The sequence below is a fragment of the Haliaeetus albicilla genome, chromosome 19 (assembly GCF_947461875.1).
Source record: "Haliaeetus albicilla chromosome 19, bHalAlb1.1, whole genome shotgun sequence".
NCBI classification, from domain to species: domain Eukaryota; kingdom Metazoa; phylum Chordata; class Aves; order Accipitriformes; family Accipitridae; genus Haliaeetus; species Haliaeetus albicilla.
The window spans coordinates 29,367,712-29,389,255 of NC_091501.1; the positions used below are offsets into that span (position 1 = coordinate 29,367,712).

Consider the following 21,544-nt stretch of genomic DNA (forward strand, 5'->3'; position numbering starts at 1 on the left):
AATCTTATTAGACACAACTATATATAACTGAAGGATGAGCTAATCCTTGCTTTTGATAGAGGAAGGCATAAACCAAACCAACTGGCTGGTATGTAAAGCCAGAAAAAATAAAATATATGTCTTTGAGTATGATTATGCATTGGAACAGACTAACATGGGACACAGCAAATTCTCTTCTAGAAGTTTTTAAATCAAGACTAGATCCTTTTCTGAAAATAGGCTTTAACCAAGAAATGCATTATTGAAGGAAATTGGATGAAGTTTAGTTGCCTCTGTTATGGAGAGGGTCAGATAAGATGATACTAATGGCCTTTTCCAGCTTTAGAATTGCCGAGTGCTTTATTGAATGAGCAAGAGAGTGAATTTTAAGTACTCAATTATTTTAAATGGAAACTCCCTTGCATAATGTGGCACTGTATTTTCTCCTGCAGTACCTGATGAAATTGTTCCTTCCCAAAGATAAACAAGGCAGTATGTCAGTTTTCCACAGGCTCTTTAAAATGAATAACGCACCACTCAAAGCGGTCTTTTTTCTGTTTATTTCTGGCACAAAAATGATGAGGACCTCTTAAGGTATTTCTAGAAAAATCACATTTTCGTAAAGTATGCATTATTTTCCGACAGCAGGATTTAAGGATAGATAGTAATTACTCTGTATGCATGTATGTCACTGACATTTTGAAAGTTTACCTGTTCCTACAGGAGAAGAGATAAGTAGCATAATATTAATCTCATATTTAAGCGAAGAAGGAAACATTTAAAAGCTTATGGGGGGATGGATGACACAGTCACAGATATAGCTGTAACAGAATTCAAAGGGTCATTCCATATTTCTAATTACACCTTTGAAGCAACCTGAGTAGGTATTTAATATTAGGCCTGCTCTTTAGGAAGCGAGCAAACTTTGAGAGGTGTATTGAGGCATTACGCCACTCAAAATGCGAAGTGCCCGGAGGGCCCTGATAGGTGCTCAAGTGGTTGGGGGATGAACATGCCACATCTTCGCACTCCTCACCACTGGTGTCCCTGGGGCTATGCTCTGACCAGAATTATAAAAATACCTTCCCCTGCTGCACAGGGGCTTTGGCTACCTTTGACCAGTTCCCTGAATAACCTACAAAGTTGGAAGAAAAAAAGAGGTGATACCATGTGGACCAGCTATTGCAGTGTTTAAATGTACCACAGGCTGTAACTGTGGCCTCCAGCCCTTCCCGTGAGGGCCCACGACGTCTCCCTCCAGCCTGAGGTCTGCTCTGCAACTGCGTGTCCACGTTGCAGAAGGGACTGACTCCAGGCCCACGGTTCGAATGCTGTCTGTTGATCTGTTGCCAGGCACTTTATGCGCCAGCAGTTAGATTAGTACGCCCTTAGCAGGAAATTTTTATTGTAGCACAACCCCTCATCAGAGTACTCAAGTGTATTAGACCAGGTAGTGTAAAGGGGGTGGAGGCATTTGCAAGAAGGAGACTGGCTTGTCAAAAAGAGGGAGAATTCACTTACTGAAATAAAATTTCATTGTGCAAAGAAGTTGTAGGTCTGTTTGGATGTGACATGAGTTTAAAGATGGGAAATTCCCTAAGTTTTGCTTCTTAGACAAAGTGCCTTTGCAGGTAACTCCTCTGGTTGCCTGGTCCTTAGCTGCTCCTGCAGACTCTCTGGGAAGTTTTCTGCTCTTGATGTATTAAAAAAGAAGCTTTAACATTAGTTTGGGTAATTTTTGTGCTTTGCTCTTCCAAGTCCTTCTTTTTGGCCACCCTTATTGCATTTTTACATTTAATCTGCCAGAGGGTATGATCCTTTCTATTTATTCCCTTTGGACATGCCTTCAGCCTTTTTAATCTCTTTCTAATGCCTTTCCTTGCTCTGCTGCCTAACAAAGCTGGCTACCTTTTGCTGTTTCTTCAAGGCTTTCTGAAAAGGTGGTATATACGCCTCCATCCGGCTTAGTAGGAACTTAATTCTCATAGTTGCCCTTTTTAATTCCTTTTAAAATGCTTCCTCATTTTTGTACAGTTCCCCTTTCCGAAGCTGAGCATATCTGTAATGGCTATTACGGATATTTGGTCTCTCTATTTATTGTGCAAGTCAAGGGCTGCATTTTCTCTTATGAGTTCCTCCATGAAATGGAAGTATCTAAAAATATGGCCCGAGTATTACATCCCACTATGATTTTAGCCCAAGGTACATGGGGATAACTGAAGACTCTACCAAATTTCTAGCCCTTACAGCCTCTGTGATCTCCCTCAGTCTGGCAGACCAGCGCAATCGCGGTGCTGGGGTGGCTGGCAGCACACCCTTGGGCCTGGGATTTCCTTCCACATCGGTGCTTTGGTTTTTGGCATGGTTGGTTTGTTGGGGCGGTTTGAGCCAAGAAGCAAGGCTGCACTCTCAGCGGTCTGTGCTGCGTGTGTGAGCTGAGGGAGTGGAGGCAAGCAACACGTTGTCATTGCTGACGAATGTGTGGCAACGTGCACATCTTCCAGGATCAGCACTCACGTGTGTGAAACTCCAGCCTGTGCAATAAGCTCACACAGCAGAGCTTCCAGGGGAAAAAGAGAATTGGAGTGGTCCTCCTACATAAAATGTGTTTTCTATATTACTTGTTAAAAAGCAGAACTCAGGTTAAAGACCACAGCTGAGACTTTTATTCTGATAAAGGGATCCAGCTAGCCTGCATTTAGTAAATGGTATTGAGCCAATGCCTCAGAAATTGTAGGCAAGATGACTAAGAAGTCTGTTTGTCCTGGTGCGTGTGAGGTCACAATTTGTGTACTGCAAACAAGGAAACGGGAGAGAAATAGGAGCTTGTCTTGCAATCGCACTGAAACATTTTGGACTGGAAAAGCTTCTTTGAGGGGAAAAATGGGTTAAGTGGCTGATACTTTCCAGAAAATCAGGCACAAACCCTTCTTACAGGTACAACTGCAATTCAGACGGCAGCAGGAATAACACAGGTGTAGGAAAGTCAGTTCAGCATGTTATCAGCTAGAGAAGGGAAAATGAAATAAATTACCTTTGTTGTATTTTTACAGTTTCCCTGAAGCATGGGAGCAGATTACAGAGTGATGGGAAGGGTGCATTTCCTATCAGAAAGAGTGACTGTGCATTTACCTGTATTACAAACGTGTGGCCAACTAATGGCACACCTAAACCCACTTCTGTTTCTGCCTCCTTTACCTAATGATAGAAGGAAGTCTTAAGATGCAGTCTTACCTGCAGACCCTTATTAAGATAACAGAACACTGTCAAATCTGATCTCAATCTTCTTCCTAAAATTTCAGATCCTGAAGGATCAAGATCAAAAGCCCAAACCCAAGCTCTCAGGGTGCCCATCATGTGTGTGACAAGTTTGCCTGGAAATGTGCCAGGAGACCTGTATCAATCAAGTCTGCTCTGAGGCAGTGAAGGGACCTTGCTCAAAATTCCTGACTAATCCAGAAGCGCTTTTGTGTAGCGATGACTTTGGGTGTATTTGTATAAATGCAGGAAAGAAGTGAAGACCAGTGCAGTGTTAATATGGATAGGCTAGTTCTGAGGGCTGCTAGTCAGGTGGTAAAATGACACACAAAAATGTAAACTGAAAGTACAGCTACTACTTGCTTAAGTATCAACAAAACTGTACCATTTACTAGTGTTTTCAAATCTGTGTGAGGGTACATCAGCATCAGTATCCTAACCTCATCCCTATGGAGCTGCCACCGCTGGAGGAGCTGTCAGGTGCCCTCTCTGAAGGGGTGGATGCACAGGGATTCTTTTGCTCAGTAAATCTGAAATCTGAATCTCAATTTCACAGTTGCAAATACAATGAAAAACTATTCAAGTCAAGCTGAATATTTCCCTTGACTTCTAAGTGTTCTTCAAAGCCTCACAAGTTTCTACATGAAACTAGGAAGGATCCCCTGTGGCACTGCTGTGATGTGAAGGATGTCCAGGGTTTCTTGTCTCCAACTTTGGATAAACAAATTTAGCAAAGAGTAAGTAAGTCAAAAGAGAAATAACCCAAACTGCAGCAAGCCAGCATTTGTTGTGGCGATATCTGGCTGAGGTAATTGCTGCTGTTTAACTGACTTATGCACTATCTTCTTCCTCACTTGAAGAAAGAAGCTATATAGATGACAAGACCCAGGCAGCTTCAGCGTAGAGTAACTGGCAAAGGGAGCAAGCACAGCCATACAGAGTGCTTCCTTCTGATGAGCACTCTCCCACAGTCCTACAAGACCATTTACCGTTCTGGTGACGTTCTCCTGAATTCAGTAGAGTCTTTCACTGGGCAGCAGTAAACATGCTTCTTGAATAGTAGCCATACTGTTAACTAATTATCTCCAAGGCTGGAATATGCAGAGCACCAGCTGAACCAACACAGGAAGACTCACGGCATGGGGAGGGGTTGGGTGGAAATGATCAGTTTATGGATGCTTGTTCAGGAAATATCAATAACTCTTGTGACAGCTTGATACCAACTTTGAAAACAAAGAATGAAAATTAATTTATAACTGATAAGCAGAGAAAGCTTTTAAAAACCTGGATGGGATTTTACCCTCATGACTGATCTTAGTCAAGGATTCCAAGAAGCAAAAGCACAAGGTCAAGTAGCGGCTCGACCCCCCCTTTATCTCCCCAAAAGTGACAAATGGTGAGCTGGAAGGATAATCACTTCAGACATGTGCATACTTTTCCACAGCTAATCTGAAATTTTACATTTAACTGGTTTTGGAGAATGTGGAATGAAGATGCTGTAGAGAATAATGTATGGTCCAATGACTTTCCCATAACACAGCAGTAACAAATAGGTAATAAAAGCGTCACAGACATTGACAAAATACAGACTATCCTGTTTCTTTGTTGTGTTTTTGTCCCTAAATATAACTCAATATTGTGGCCATGATCTTTGCTTAATGGTGACCTTCAAGCTTAAAAACAAATTGGACTTGTGGCTACACACACACACAGACACAGACACACACACACACAAAGGTGCTCTTCCTTCTGACAGAGAAAACCTAGCAGAGGTAAAAATCCATTTTTCCCACAGGCTTTCTTGTTCAGAAATATTAAGAATAAAATATCAAACATTTTGGCTTCACTGAGACATTTCTGGGAAGCATCAGAAATACCGTTTTCCTAGCTTCTCCCTGAAGGAGCTAGGGAATCACATCTTTAGCATAGACATCTTTACTCCCAAATGTTTCCGCAAGTATTTGTGTTCTGTTTGTTCTCAGTTATTGCTTTTTTTTTCAGTGTAAATCATCATATATAGCCTGAATTAAGCAGTCCTTTCTGTTCTCGTATTGTCTAGCTAGTTAACCTGTGGCAGAGACTGAATTATTTAGAATTCAGGAATTTTAGGATCCTCAATATGCACCATCTCTTTCTGGTCCTTTCAATTATCTTTCCTGCCCCTTTCTTTTTTCCCTCCCAAGCTCCTTCTCTGACATGCTTTAAACCATTTCAAGATACAAATCAATGAACAAAGTTATGGAGCAAAAAAAAGTCTGTAGTGCTTTGACTATAAATAATAATAAAGAGGTTTTTATTTCAAAGGTTTGAAACATAACAAAAACTAAGGCAAAGAAAAAACGTTTTTAGGAGGGAAAAAACAATCGGAGTTTGTCAACGGGGTGGCTCTCCTTCCTCCCACAGGAAAAAAAAAAAAAAGCCTGCAATGACTTTTCCAAGATTTTTGTTTTTAATACGATTTTGTAACAGGAAAGAACTAGTATGATTAACCTCTAAAAAGGAAGATAAAAAGATTTAAGAAGCCTTTTCTTTGAGACAAACAGTGGTCATCAGTGTAGGTACATTATGAAAGGTCCTGGCAAGATGTGTGTAGGGAGGGTTGACAGTACTTTAGCCTCTGACTTCCTCGAGGCTGGGATTTAACCCTGGAGAAAAGGGAAGAGATGTGAAAACCTTCTTCTGTGTTGCACTGCAAGTGTTTCTCAGCTCTGATCTGGCACCTCTTCCTTTGGGCAGGATGAGTCAAAGGTTGGAGCCAGTTCTGGCAGTATTTATGGCAAAGATTTTGGGATCCTGATAGCATTCCCTAAAAGCAGATGCTATTTTGAAGGATGAAGCACTCTAAGCTGTACAAGTAAGCAAGTGAATAGATGACAAAAAAAGGAGACTCCGTATAGGAGGCTCCATAAGGACACTTTCCTCCTTCAGCAGAAATCAAGCCTGATGACAGCAGCATTTACAGATATTGCTCTGAGATGTCAGTAAAACCCCCCCAGACAACTGCTTGGTGTCTCTGCTGGAACCTGGAGGTGACTTGTGGGCACAGCCTTTCTGTACTTTCTTTCCAGAAGGCTTAATTAACTCCAGCTGGATTTGTGGGAATCCTGAGGATTTTCTCCAGGGGAGCAACCTCTTGGAGCACAAAACCTCTTACAAACACCTGGAGTTTCTGACAGCTGTATCATTATCTCACCTTTTTTGTGAAGCCAGGAGTAAAAGATAAATTTTTTGTGCTGTATTTGTTTCTTCCATACACCATGCTTTTAAGTCACTCTTATACTGAAAACTTCTGTCTCCTTTCTATGTTCTTATCCTGTACATTGCATTTACTGGGGTTTACCTCTGGCTTCAACAAGTGCAGATATAGTTCTTATCTGAATGACAAAGCACATTTATTTCTGTGAAGCAGCTTTCATGCTGCTGCTTCTTCCCCCTGAACCCACAAATGACCGTACTGGTTTTCTTATGGCCCTGTGGAGGGATAGAGGCAGCATATTTCTTTTTGTCTGAGCCCTCATACTCAAAGTCATCACTTGGTTTGACTCTGCTCACAGTGGTGTTCAGCTTTTTATTCAGAGGTCTCTCAACTGTCACTTGCATTCAGAGACTCAAAATATTCTGAACAGCAAACACTCCAGAAGCAGGGAAAGAAAAGGAAATCTTAAAAAGATGGACAGTGAGAGCTGGTATCTTGAAGTAAAACTTGCTAGGCTGAAGGCAGTAAGCTTAGTTTCAGGAGTGGAGAACCGTACCCTGCAGCCCAGGAGAAAACCCCATTTTTCTGTAGGACTGAAAGGTGTCTGTTTTGTTCTTGCAGTTCGGCATATGATCCAGTGACACTAAGAGTGGATGTTTTCTGTAACTGTTGTGCCTGTGCTTTTTCATGGTGCCTAGTTTAGCTTTGAAAACATAACCACAAGTGCTACTACAGGCTTAAGAGTTTTATTGCTTGCATGGTCAGCCAAATGGGAGTTTTCCATGTAAGGAAACCATCTTGAGATGTTGTCTTTCTCAACTCCAGTCTTCATCCAAGGCCTAGAGTTAAAGAGTTATTTGAAGTCCTACCACAAGCACATGCAAGTATGAGGCAGCATTATCTTCAAACAGCCCCTATCTTGATTACCAGCCAGATTTTCAGGCTGCTCCCTGGAGACACAGCAGGACTAACAGTAAGCAGTAGCTATTACTTCATATCAGCTCTGCAGTATATTTCAGAAGGGGTTGTAAGGCCACGGTACAGAAAGGTTCCTAAGTCAAGAGGAAGTTGTAAGTAAACATACAAAGATGCAGTCAGTCTGCTTTAAGTGCAAAGTTCACTGTAGGGGGCTTTAGGGTCTTCTCTGTATAGACACAATAGAGGTTCAACTTCAGATGAGTACTTGGGGAGGTTTCTGACAAGCTCTAAAGACCATGGATGAGTGGGACTATTCAGATACGACAATCTGATTTGACCATATTTGTAACTCTGATAAAACATTTTTTGTAAATACAAAACTTTGTGCACGCTGAACTCCAGCATAATTCTTCATTTTAGAACAATTTCCTGGACAATGCAATGTAGGTAGAACAAGAACTGATAAGAAACCTCAGAGTAAATACAAGATTGTACTCCTTTTCCCACCAAACCACAAAATTTATATAATGTCAGTTTTTAAAGGTTTGCTTCTGTGTGACAGCTTATTCTTCATACACAAAAATACTTCATGAGCAGCATTTTGGAGGGTTTTCCCACCCGATTCAAGTCATGAAGTGCTAGAAACCTTACAAGGCTGTTCTCTCAGAGCTCATTCCCATTCTGGAGCAGGCATGCAAATGTTTGTGTGATTCTGCAGAATGTATACTTTAGGGATCCGAGTTCCCTGACGGAGGAAGTGAGTAACTCGGTTTGAGTTCAGCAGCAGTTACTCATATCCTGTGAGGAGACAAGTGGGAAGGGGGGAAAAAAACACAAGAGGAGGAGGATCTAAGAAAAGAGATGGGGGGGCGCGGGAGATGAAATGACAATCAGTGGAGCCTCAGTGATACGTGGTCCTCGCTTATTCTGTCTTTTGCTGGCACAACACAGAGGAATTTGTCATAATTGTGAGAACACAAGTGGTGGGACAGTAAGATGATCCCTGACCATTATAATTTCCTTGGGTATCTTTTAACATTTTATCTTTCAGTAGCACGTAGAATAATATGAAAATGTTGAATACAGCTTCAAGTTTGTGTTCATAGACAAATGCTGTATGTAGGGTGTATGTGTGCCTGTATACATATTTATATGCACAGAGCTATAGGAGGGGATTTGAATTTTTAGGGATAAAGCTGAAAAACGTGCTTAGGAGTTAACTCATTACTTCATGCTTTACCTCAGGTTTCATCCCTGACTTACCTATTGCTTGATGGATCAAAACCCATAATAACTGTGTGTAACACTTTACAAGAAGAGCCTTTACTATGTGCAGAAATGTGTCACTCAGGAGTCTAAAGAGCACTTGACCACATACATTCGGGCTTGCCCATTCCAGATTCAGGTACCAAAATGCTGGATTTTGGAAGTGGCCAACAGCCTTAGGCCACTGGTGACAACACCATGGTGGACTCGATGATCCTAAAGGTCTTTTCCAACCTAAACGATCCTATGATATGATAAACAACCCTATGGCAGCTTCCTTTAGGGGGGCAGGAACCACCTATGTTTCTATAGTGCTCTTACTAAGGCGCTCTCTGCTCCTCCAGCAGAGGAGTTCCTCCAGCAGAGTGATTAAGGGGTTCAGTCAATGCCCAGGGAAAGCTGGGTGCATTAAAGGCAGGCTTGGATCCAGTCTCCCATGGTGTTTGAGCATGCTAGTGTCTGGCATTTTTGTTCAAGCTGGTGTCACTGCTAAGTGTTTTACTGCATAGCGTGCATGGGCCAATAAAGCGAGCTGGCTACAACAGCTCCAGCTGACACTAGCATTCTCTAAAGAAGTCTATAGGTTGGATTCAATTGATTTAGTCCCTTGCTTGGATCATTAATTTCTCCAGTAAGTCCAGGGGCAGACAGGGAGCATGATGAGAAGGCTGATCCATTGCTTCCCATCAGAGGCAGTTCAGAACATGCATAACTTGGAACAAACGGTGTTTAACTAACACATCAGGTTGTGGCCCATACATAAGTGCTGAATCAGGGCCATAAAGAAGGCTAAGTCTAATGCACTGTACTTAAAATGCTTCCCGAAAGGTTTTGGAAACCTCCAGCATCAACTGAGATTGTGTTCTTAAGAAATGAGTTCAAAATAGGTCAAGGCAGGCTTATTTTTGTATCGTGAAAAAAGCCAGAGTTACTTTAAAAAGTTCAGCAAATTGCTTGCTTACTATTTAAGACCAGCAATGCCACCTGGAAAATACTGTGCCTAAAATCACAGGGGGGACAGAGCTTCTCAATAATATTTTAAAGCAGTTTTATATCACTGTCACCCCATAACCCACTGCGCACACAGCATCTATCCTGGCTGGGAGGGAACTACAAGCTTACAGAAACCTGGACATTCACAAGCAAATGCAAGTATTTATAAGGGAGGAAAAAAAAATGAGGAAGGATGTGGGGAGAGGGATGAAGATCAAAATTATTTTCTTACTCTTTTCTTTCTTTCTCCAAATCCCTTTAGCAAAGAATCCCCCTCCCCAAACCTTGACAATAGCCATGATAAAGCCTGTAGCCAACATGTTTCTGATCTCCTCTGGAAGCCCCTGATTACACATTCTCTCTCCTCACACAGCAGCTCAGTGTTTTTCTGCAGAAAGCACTGCTTACATAGCAGCATGAAGGGGTTTTGAGCAGCAGAGCCAGCTGTGAGGCTGATGGGTTTCGGGAGGACTGCTGTGCCAGGTCCTTGTGGCCAGAGAGCCTTTGAGGGAGCACAGGGAGGTGACAGGATGAGGGTACCACTAGAGATTGGCAGACAACAAACAGCAAACGTCAGACAGCTACAGACTGGTAGAAATATACTGAAACCAGGCAAAAATGGGATGTAAAGAAACGCTTTGCAGAGTTGGATGTAAGAAAGGCTGGGTTGAGGGGGAGCATTCACGGGTCTCTCTGCCAAGAGATGAAGGTGGTAAATCCAGTTGCCTTAGCTTAAACTCAAATTAAGTAGAAGGGATGATGGGTCAAAGAGATAAGATGCAGAAAGAATAGGTTAACAAGCAGTTGTGTGATGTCTGCAGTATTTTATTATGCTTGTCATCTATCAGTGAGTTCCTCTTCTCCCTCTGTCTCCCATCTTCTGACATTCAGAATAATTTTGCTTTAATTACATACCACAGCTTAGAATAATCATATTCTTTTTCAGAGTGGTTGGAGAGCATTTAGAAATATTTGAGTCTATTTCTCATGAGTCTTTAAATAGCCTTAACCCATCAGAGTATGGCGCCAGGAGGCGAAGGACAAGCACATAATTCACTGACCAGAAGTAGAGGGTACCAGATTCTCTTCCATATAGACACCCACCCTGGTTCTTAGGCAGCATAAAATCAGCCTTAAGTGGAGAGAAGTTTTTAAAGGATGATATAGTGACCGTGGGACTCAATAACAATACATTGCACACAATGTTCACCTTTTGTTTTCTATTAACTGTTCTTTGTTTATTTACTTTAATTAGCTACCAAATCTAGCTACCTGTTTCTAGTAGCTTCCTAGTTAAAGTCTGTTACATGAGTATTTAGGTCAAGCCAGCCTACCTTTAAGAGAGACAAGAACTGTATCTATCTGAATGTCTGTGCCTGTGGAGTGAATCTGAGAACTCCCTGAAGTCTTTCAAATGTGATTATTCATCTCCTTGCTCAGCACCTGAAGCTATTTTTAACATTGATATGCCAAAGTAGGTATCTACAAGCCTATGTGATAAGTAAACAAAGCAGACTTGGGAATGACATAAGTCCACAAAACCCCTGTCCCACTGCCTCTCTAAAAAGACGCTAATGAAAATGTTGTGATTACTGAGAAATGTCTGGTTAGCTTAACCATTAACACAAACTGAACTATTCAACCTTCTTAATAAAGGCAAACTTGTGGGCAGTTCTTGTGGGATGACATTTTCCTTGGGTGACATCATTCTACAATAATTTCTTGAAAATGCTATGATGAAACATGCAAGGAGACAAGTATTCTGGCCTTTCCAGACACCTGTGAGTCAGCCTAGACTGCTTTTTCTTCCTCCAAATAGAGACAGTTACAGAGCTAGTTTTCTGAAAGCTGTAGCAGCAACAGAGGCACTAATACAAAAAGTAATTAAAGCATGTTGTTGACATATTCTGGTTCTCTCAACCTTTCAGTTACCCAGGCTTTTTTTTTTCCCCCAACCTATTCACATTTTGTAATGTTAATTTATTGTATACCTCAATCATTTGCAATATTAAGGCATGCAGGTTTTAAAAACCTGATTAAATTGTTTCACTGTTTTTGCAGTATTATTGTGCTGTCGGCGAGCTGGTGGCACCTCACTGACTGGGCAGGGATGGGGGAGAAAATCAGCATCAGACAGGAAACTCTTTAAAAATACAGGTTTCATACTTTAGTCTAACATCCAAAGCACACTGCAGCTTTGGTCACCCTCGTGCATCTATTCCCAGTGGCAAAGGGACAGACCTGCCCCATTAAACTCCCGCTGAATTACAGTAGGCCCTAGTCCTTCCCTGGTCCTTTTACCCTGTCACACTGCAGGGACAGCTGGCATGTGGTGGAGACTCACACCCTGTCCGCATCAGGGAACTCAACTGATTTGTCACTTGATTGGCTTGCGCCATCCTTCAACATGGCATCCGCATTTGCTAACCTCCACAGTAAAAAAGGCCAGTTTTGTCCAAAGCCAATGGCATTTCATCTGGTGGCCAGCACAGAATGAAGTTGTAACATGGTTCATTGGGTAGATCTACTTAAAGCCACCGTAACGAAGGACACAAGGGAAATCCCTTCCTACTGCTCTGAGGCAAAATGCTGGGTTTAAATGGACAAAGAATAACACCTGTCCCTCCAGATGGGGTATCGGTGCCAGAAGAATGCTTGCATTCTTCCTTCTTTGTGGATAACAAGAGCAATTTGTTTTAAGACCTGTCTTTATAGCAATTACTTAAAAAACTAAATCAACTTACAAATTACCAAAAGAAGGCAATACAAAGTATACCTTTTTTCATCAGGTAAACAGTATACATCTGTTAAATACAGTCAAACTAATCTCACCCCAAGATCTGTATAGGACCTGTGGTATTTATTCCATTGTTGCTTGCCCAGTTGCTTAATATTTAATTACATTTATTTTGACTTGCCAGGGAATCATGAGATCAAGTTGACAGGACAGTCCCTTGTATGAAAACCTTATTTCAGAGAAAAAGCAACTGGAACTTTAGCAAAGCAAATAGCAGAGGTAGTCACAGCCGTACTTGGCTATTTCACCTGAGTGACAGAAAATAATTCTCTGTCCCTTTATTCCAGTTCAGAATGAATGTGTCTCCTGTTGCAAGATGCTAAGCAGATATTTCACATGTTGGGACACACAATTCAACTAAATGGGTTATTCAAGAGTTTGACTATCAACAAGGGACTACTAAATCCCCATTTTCATGCTCCAATACTTATTTCCTGCCCTTTCCATCCCACACAGCAGTCTTTTCCTTGTACATCCTAAGTCCCTAGCTAGCCCCGAAGTTTACTATGTATTATATTGATCCATTTTGACTGAGAGGATTTGAGATTTGAACTTTGGCTACTTACTTTACAGTACAGAGCCTTAACTTTAGGATTACAGACTGTTCTGGAGTGGTGAATCTTTGCATCCCTTTTCTTGATGGAACACTTTTACTCTGTGTATTCATTTGTGCAAGGACTGGAAGCTGTGTCTTTCCTCCTCCCCTTGGGTATGTTGACTCATACTAGAGTATGAGCCACATCTATGCATTCTCAATCTGCCTTTCTGGATTAATGACAATTTGAGTGATTCCAGGTGAGATAAAACACCTTTGAGAGAAAAGCCTGGCATGTGACCTCAAGGATGTTTTACAGAGTGGTACATAGGGTATCCCCTGAAAACTGTAGCAAAAGTGACCACAAACAGTTTAAACACAGTCTCTACTATAGACTCTTTTACTTCAAAATGCTGTTCTTCTAGACTAGAAGATGGACCTGAAGATTTTGAAAGAAAGGAATCCAGCTTCTGGGGACAGCCCAGGGTGGTCACAACAAGGAAGGGTGCCTCCTCGCAACCAATTCTGACACATTTCTCTCCTCAGCATAGGTTTATGGAGGGTTAAAATACCAGAACAATGTATTTCTGGCAAGTGCAACAGCTGGCTCTATTGTGTCTGGTATAGGAGTTCCTGAGTACGTCAGGATTATGAATCATAAGTAAAAGAGAGAATTAAGAATTCTGCAGTGCAGTCCTGCACTCCCATTTGTGGGAAAGGACGTTCCCTTGACCTCAGTGGGGTATTGTAATACATCTCTGCGACAGACTGTTAACACCACAGAGGTCAAGTTTTGTGCGTAGGTTAGATCGGAAGTACCATAATAAGGACTAAACCTAGGATGAAAATGAAAAGAGCTGCCAAGGTGAGCAAGACTAATTGCACACAACCACACGGTATTTAGTTCAGAAGCATCCAGTCACACAACCCCAAGCACTGAAACCACAGAACAGCATCTCACACCACAAGGCCACAGCACCAAAGACCAAGAGCCACAAAACTAGAGTACCACAGGTACAGGTGATCAAGGGCACTGTTAAGGTACCCAATCCCTATAGTAGTAAGAAACTTAATCTAACAAGTGCCTGGATAATCCTAAGAAATAATCCAGTTCCATGCCATCAAGAGGTAAGAAACAATTTTAACAATCCCTGTCACTAAGACTAGGGATGATGTCTTTCTGAACTTAAACTTCAGGATCAGGAACCTGTGGTTCAGACATACCAGTGCAGCACCAGGGAGTTTTCAAAGCAAGCTGCAACATTCATGTACCCCACCCATCTCTAGCTGTGTTCACAGTTGGGTTGAAAAAAACTATCACTTTTTGAAAAGCCATAAATCATAACACGACTTGGTCTGAAGACAGGTTAAGTCTGGAAAATGTACAGTTAACTGCTGAAGTTCAGTTGCCACACCTCAGTGTCAGATGTTATCGACAGAAATGAACCACAAGTTCCCTTTACAAGGCAGACTACAACCTGTTTACACTTGAACTTAATAATTTGAGAAGTTATGTTATTGCAGCTTTATTCTGGCAGCAATCAAGTGTAAAGAGCTGTGCAGAGTATGAGCATAATCTTTCTTACTGTGGTAAATACTATCACTTAATTACCCTAACTGATCAGATTCATTTCTGATGCTGCTCCATAGGATTCTTCCTGATACAGTTTACCTGGAATAAATGTGGGGTTTTTTACATTTTAGCCTATCAATTTACGGTTTACTCCAAAGCCCAAAGTCAGGACTTCAGATGAGGTCAATATCCACTGTTACACAACAGACAATTATATATGAAAAATATTAAATAAATAACAAGTAACATGGTTAAAGAATACTGGCATCTACAGATGCCTAGCAATTTTCTTAAATCATAAGTACAAGCTCACGACACAACTTTTGTGAAAAGAAAATTGATCCCTTACTCCCCAGCTCCACCTAAGGTTAAAACACTGCCTTTTAGCATGCCTTACCACCTGAATTCCCTCTCCTGTTAGACAGCCTGGCAGGGATTAATTACTTTTAACTGGTCAATTACAGACCAGGTGGAAGGAACCACATAGCTGAATGTGGCTGTATACTCATTCACCTGCAGCTGCTGCAAAATACCTGGAGAGGAAGCAAGATAGCAAAACAAACACAATTGTTCTTGGCTGAGAAGTAGTAATGCAACAAGTAGAATTACACTTTGCATGCTTGAGCACACCAAAACAAGTCAGAGCTGCTAATTCTGCCTCGTTAGAGGATTTCACTCCCTGTAAGCACACCAGGGGCTGCCTCCACAGCTTGCTGGAGTCACACGAGGGACTCCCCTTGTTGTTGGTCAGCATCAGCAAGGGCAGGTCCCACTCTGCACTCCTTGTACGTCTGTCTGACACACTGAAAGTCTCAGGACTTTTGTAGCACCTAGGAACTTCAGCTCTCCTTTGCTAACAGTGACTACCAGAGCAGCACAGATTGGGCTCTTGGATGCCTAAAGCAAGCTGGAACTTAACACCCAGATCAACCGTAGGCACCTTTTCATAGCTGGCTCCCACAGTACAAATTAAAACAGTGTAATTTTAACCAGCTGCATAATTTTACATTCAAACTCTGACTTTTGGGGAAGGAGGACCACATTGTGCATCCTTTAGGAATCCAATTTAGGTGTGACTCGGCTTCTACATTCATGTCCACGCTGCAGCTCCAACCCTCACTGTGCTGCCGTAGGGAAAGCCACATAGCGGGAGTCCCATGACAGAGGAGGAGGTACCTCACCAGGAGGTCCCATGCTAGGTGGACATTATAGACTCACTCACTGCCCTTGAAGTCATCTAAAATGTTTTTTCTTCTTCACTGCAGTGTTTCCCCTCCATCATTTTACACTGTGCCCCTTCCTTTGTAAATAACAAACACAGTAAATGTACAGAGAAGCACATGCTCCGCTTTACTGTGCCTAGGACAGTTAGGATGCTTCCTTAGCTTTGCACACACATATGGTCCCACTGAAATAAAGGGTCTGCTTCCTGTCCATCAAATGCCATTTGACAATGGCTGGGCAATTCTGCTGGCTTTTTTACAGCAGAAGTTGGATAAATTATTGCACCCTCACTGCATCCCTGCACAAGAGAAAGCTTTCTGACAGCAGCTTACTGCAATTTTTGAAACACCACCAAGTGAAAACCTCCTTTGCTAAAGCTCCCCTTTCAGCCCCAGGTTCATTAAACACACAGAGTGCTTACTGCGACATGCAGAGAGGTTTATCTAACCACAGAATCTGAAAACTGCACAGTTTTCAAAACTAATACTTGCTTATGCGGAGTATTTCTTGACTTGAGCATTCAAAATAAAATGACAGGCTGTTAACAGAACCCACCCTTTTTCTGATACCTCTGGAAAGGAAGCAGAGAGAAGGAACTGTATTTGCATCCTGACTGTCCTGACGTTTTTCTTTTAACATCCCTCTTCTTCAGCACTGAAACAAAATTTGCGTTCCCCCATTTTTCCCAACTGAAGGCACCAAGCAAACAGACTGTTACTTCTTCCTATTCACCATTCTGCAGACACCTGCGGAAGCCCACCTCCACAATCTTAGTAGGGTCTTGGTGCAAGAGCCCTCTTCTTTTGAGCTCTTGGCTTCAAAGGTGTTGTCCTTTTTAGGAATATGGCTTCTCTCCCCGGATCATGACTTGGGAAAACAATTATGATTTTTCTCTAGCACTTGTGGAACGTCAATGTGTAGTCAATTACTTTCCCACACAGCCATAGAATGAAGTACGTTGTTTTCTGAAAGAGGGCTTCTGTTTCAATCTTCTCTTTTTAAGGGGGCAGGGTGGAGAAAGGATGTTTTGCAGCCAAATTGCACAGTCCCTACTCAGCTACAAATTTCCACTTCACAAAATTAATTCATTTAGACCTTCAGTGAAGTGTATAAAGCTAAATAGACTAAATCCCAGACCCTGGTAATATTTATAGTAAGTAAATATCACCTTAAAATAGATCGGGGGGGGAAGATCTGTTTGTACTGTTGTGCTATGCTACCTGAGTGCTACCTATAAACAGAAATTCAGAATAAACATGGTGACAGTCTAAACAGTTATAAAATAGACAGATCTTTTGTGCTTAGAGCAGGAGTTGAATGTGCTTGGCTACTTGGCTATACTGGTTGAGTACAGCAGCAGCAAGAATATAAAATTCCTGGTCTGCTTTTTAGCTACCACGAACAAGCAAGATTTCCTACAAGGCTTTCCAAGAAAGAAAAATAAACATAAAACCTGCACCTAAGTGTACAAAACCAGCATGTAATAATTTTGAAGCTACACTCCTACAAAGCATGTTACACTAACTATATTAAAAGAGATAAAAACTTCCAGAGGATCATTTCCACTACAGATGCTGCTCATTGCAAGCACATAAAATACAAGTGGCTGATATATTTGAAGCATGAAAAAAAATACCTCATTTGCAAACTTTGTTTTCAGTGCCCTTTTTTGCTAGAACATAATCCTATGGGTTGGAGGTAAAAAGGTCCTGTCAATCAACAATTTGTTCTTAATAAAAGTCATTCAAACATTCTTCCACAGACTTGAAAGAAAAAGCTAAAATAAAACTTCTGCTCTAATCTCAGGTTTGGTGCCTGAAAATAGGGCTTTCATTATTTCTTATGTAAGACTACCTAACAAGCTATATAAAACACAAATACAATTTCTTTCTTTAGAGGAGTCTGCCTTTGTCTAATAGTGAGTCAGCATCATCTGACAGATCAATTTTCTCTAAGTGTAGGATGTGGATTTTGCATATCACACTCTCCAAGGGCACCTGTTGGAAACTTGGAACACTACAGCATGGAATTTCACACCACACATAAGGTCACCTCAATGGCCAACCAGTGCAGAGACCGACATCACAAAATCTCATCAATAAGAATGATGCTGATACCAGATATCTTAGTTTTCTGTCCTCCAAATCCGCCTTTCTAGAAAGGGGACAACAACATTCCTTAATACTTTCTTGGTTCTTTCTGAAGCCGTTAATGTGTCTAGTATCCACAGGATCATTCAGGTCAGAAGGGACCTCCAGAGGTGTCTAGTGCAACCTCCTGCTCAAAGATGGGTCAGCTGTGTGGTCAGTTGAGGTTGCTCAGAGCTTTATCCAGCCAAGTCTTGAAAAACCTTCCAGGATTTCCAGCTTCTCTGAGGACCATGTTCTAAAACTTAATTGTCCTAATGTTGAAAAAGCTTTTCCTTGTGACCAGTCTGAACCTCTGTTGTTTCAATTTATGTCCACCATCCATCATTCTTCTGCCATGCACCACTGTGAAGAGCCTGGCCCCATCTTCTCTGTAACCTTCCCACAGGCATGGGCAGGCTGCTGTTAGGTGCCCCCAAAACCATCTCTTCTCCCAGCCTAGCTCCTTCAGCCTCTCCTCAAGAGGGAGATGCTCCAGCCCATGCCATTGTGGTGGCCTTCTGCTGAACTTAACAGTTTATCAACATCTTTCTGATGTTGGGGGCCCAAAACTGTACAGAGTGTTCCAGATGCAGTCTAACACATGCTGAGCAGAGGGAAGCAATCACCTTCCTCGATCTGCTGGCTGTGATCCCACTAATACAGCCCAGGATGCTGTTGGCCTTTTTTATTGCCATGGCCAGCTGCTGGCTCACGTTCAGCCTGCTGTCTGCCAAGACCCCTCGGTCCATTTGAGCAGAGCTGCTCCCCAGCCAGGCAGTCTCTGGCCTGTAATGCTGCAAACTCCTCAAATCCTTTGATATCAATTCTGTGGGGGTGGCCAGGACACCCTCCCAATGCCACACAAAACAGAAGCTCCCAGATATCCAAAGATCATCTGCAACAGCAAGCCAGGATTAACTTCATAAAAGACAAGAAGCTAAAACATTGTTAATGCACTTTTCCCAGTATCTTTAAAAACAAGTGTACAAATTCCTCCCTATTCTTGTATCTGAAAGTGAGAACAGCTGCTGCAACATGTTCCTTTCCTCTGAGCATGGTTGTTTATAGTAAAGAATACTAGGCTTTGATCAGCCACTTATATTTACTAAATTGATTCCAACATCTTTGCCAGTGGGCTATATGGATTCTCAGCATGAGATACTCCTGCTCACTTGAAGTGGTTGAGATTGTTTTTCAATGGAATTTTCCATTATGCTCTGTGCTATCTTTCTTCAAAGCACAGTTTGTTCACTGAGCAGTACTCCTTGTCCAGCATAATATGCAGAACCATTTTATATCTTGCTCAATACTTTTGTTTTCTTCCCATGATGCTTTACCTCCATTTATTCTCTTGTCTCAACCAAAGCTTCCTTTTACAGCTCTCTCACAGGTAACCTGATATGTTTGTTAGAAGCTGTTATGAAGGGTTTTTTTCTCCCCCACCCTTCCTCTCTTCAGTATTAAAAGTTTGGAGGCAGTCAAGACTTCTCAAGGAAAATAAAATGCCTTTTTTGAAAGGCATTTGCCTCCCCTCCTCTTTTTTTTTATTTGTACTGGAAGTTGGGGTGCTAAATAGTACAGACACAGTAATCCTGCATGCCCTACAATTCTTGCACGAGTACCCTCCTACGGAGATCACTACCATCACACGCTGCTTTTTAAACAGAGATGTTTAAACCCCAACAGCAGGGGCTGGACAAATCAGCACATCTATGATAAAGTGGAAAGGAATCCGCATCTCCAAGCCCCAATCTAATGCTTTGTCCGTTAGACAGCTGTAGCAAATTGGCATTTTTCCCCCTTCTTTGTCTCAGAGCCCAACAAAAGATATACAACCTTACTGGCTGAGCTGCAGACTGTAAAAGAGCAGGTAAAGATTTACAACAGCTAGTCCAGCAACACAACATACAAGAACTAGTGAGGTCATGCATCTTACAGTACTACTCACTCACTAAAACATTACATTACATTATTTCTCAAGGCAAAAAAGAGCAATTTCGGCTCTCTTGCTTTACTGTGTTACTTGTTTTTAACTGTATCGCAAACTGCATCTCTATTAAACTCGCAATATTCACTGAACTACACAAAGGTAAAGTACCTGAAAAACCAAACATACTTACTAAGCTTATACCTCTGGTTAAGGTTTGCTTCTAAAGTGTAATTAACTGTGTGATACCAATACACATTTTAACATAAAGTGGGCTAGCATATTCAAATAAACAGCAACTAAAAGAAAAAGCTTCTACAGTTAGGCAGTACCAGGCTGCAGAAATACAGCCGTTTCCAAGCACAAAAAATAGAAATATATGAAATTAAAAGAACTGTATTGTTACTGAAGATGTACACCATCTCCCACAGCAAAAAGTTTCCAAGTTAACAAGTTTGAGGTGATGCACATGTTAAGCTATACCAGGGAGTCTACTATGAAGATCTACCCCCTTTTCCAGCAACATAAAAATCTCAAATTAAGACACCTCAATACAAAACAAACAAAAGAAATCCACAAGCAAAGCCCAAACATTTCACTCTAAGTTTTCAAAGTCCACTAGTTTAAAAAGCAAACAAACAACAACAACAAAAATCTACCCCACCCCCCAACCAACTTGAGATGCACTGGGTGCAGTTTTTCTAGAAAAAAACAAAACCGAAAACAGGCCCCATGACTGACTTCAAATGAAAATCTGGCCCCTCAAGCCTCCCCAGGACATAGGCATATTTAGACAGCTTAGCAAATCGCCACAGCCCAGTTATTCTTGATAAAGATCCCGTTACAGAACTGGGACTGTGCTGTAGCCTGTTCACCTCCCCAACTGTTTTTCCTTCTGTAGAATCTGGATAGTACAAGAGCCTCACAATAGATTAAATTTATGACTACAGATATGCAAATTTGACAAAATAATATTAAATATTTAATTAAATACCAGTCTGATTAAATACTTCAGTTTTAGTATTTGTAACAGGTAGGAACAGCTTTGTATTTTTTAATCCTCAAAACAGGCTGTATACAAGATGTATCCTGTGCCATGCTATACTCTTCCTTTCACAGGTGCAGTCTAGTGAGCAGCTGCATCTAATTCCTTAAGAATCAGCATGCTAAAGACATTTGAATTGCCCTTACCTGTCTATACGCAAGAGCAACATGTGTAACTTTCAAGTTAATAACAGTATATCCAATATAGAATCATAGAATCGTTTAGGTTGGAAAAGACCTTTAAGATCATAGAGTCCAACCGTCAACCCAACACCACCATGCCCACCATATAGAGAAGTAGGTAGTTTTGATGAGGAAATGAGCAGATGTTATGTGGCAATAAACAGCATCCTACAGTAACGCAAGGCTGCTAACTCAAAAAAACCAGAAAATGACTAACAGGTCATCTCCAAGTTCATGCACTGAACCCTACATTATCTGGTGGTGTTTGTTCTTTTTTTTTCAAATATAAAGAGATGCTGGTATTTCTACAGTCCTAAGATGAGAAGCAAAAATTTATTCAGTGATTCAATGTGTGAAGATAAAAACAAACAACTCTCTACAGCACATTGGGGATGACAGGCCTCTTGCTGCTTACGATCACAGCATTCACGGTGGCAGCCACCGCTTACATGGAAAAGCAACATTATGTAATAAGTTACTTTGTTTCCTCATTGCTAATTTCTTCCCAGTCATCCAATGCTT

The 21,544-nt window shown here is 41.5% G+C and overlaps 1 long non-coding RNA gene across 1 annotated transcript in view; it reads right to left on the minus strand.

The window, feature by feature from the left end:
- Positions 1-523: 523 nt before the first annotated feature.
- The window catches only part of LOC138689998 (uncharacterized), a 149,974-nt gene continuing 128,953 nt past the window's right edge, over positions 524-21,544 (minus strand). The window contains exon 2 of the long non-coding RNA XR_011328774.1: positions 524-8,894. This is a non-coding gene — a long non-coding RNA (uncharacterized lncRNA). The remainder of the gene's footprint in view (positions 8,895-21,544) is intronic.